We start from the raw sequence: 310 nt of genomic DNA on the forward strand, positions 1-310 counted from the left end.
TTTTTTTTTTACTATTTTTATGTATTTAATTGAATCGTTCAGCCGCCAGAGGCCGCTTCGCCTGACGATAATATAAAACAAGAGCTAAAATGATAAAACGGTTCTTCTAAATTATTCACCAATTAGTTAAATATCCTTCCGCTGCGCAGGATAGTCCCCGCTCGGGGAGACGTAAGCAGCGGTAAGTGAGGGGTAATTTTAGGCTGGCGCATTAATATTTAAAAACTTAACGGCTGTGGGCGGCAGGTGAGCGCATTCACACCACTTGTACCGCGACACCGCTCTATTTAACGGTTTAAACCCGGGTTTT

Source organism: Morone saxatilis, unplaced genomic scaffold (assembly GCF_004916995.1).
Source record: "Morone saxatilis isolate NCDOM2014 unplaced genomic scaffold, NCSU_SB_2.0 Contig7, whole genome shotgun sequence".
Taxonomy (NCBI): Eukaryota; Metazoa; Chordata; class Actinopteri; family Moronidae; genus Morone; species Morone saxatilis.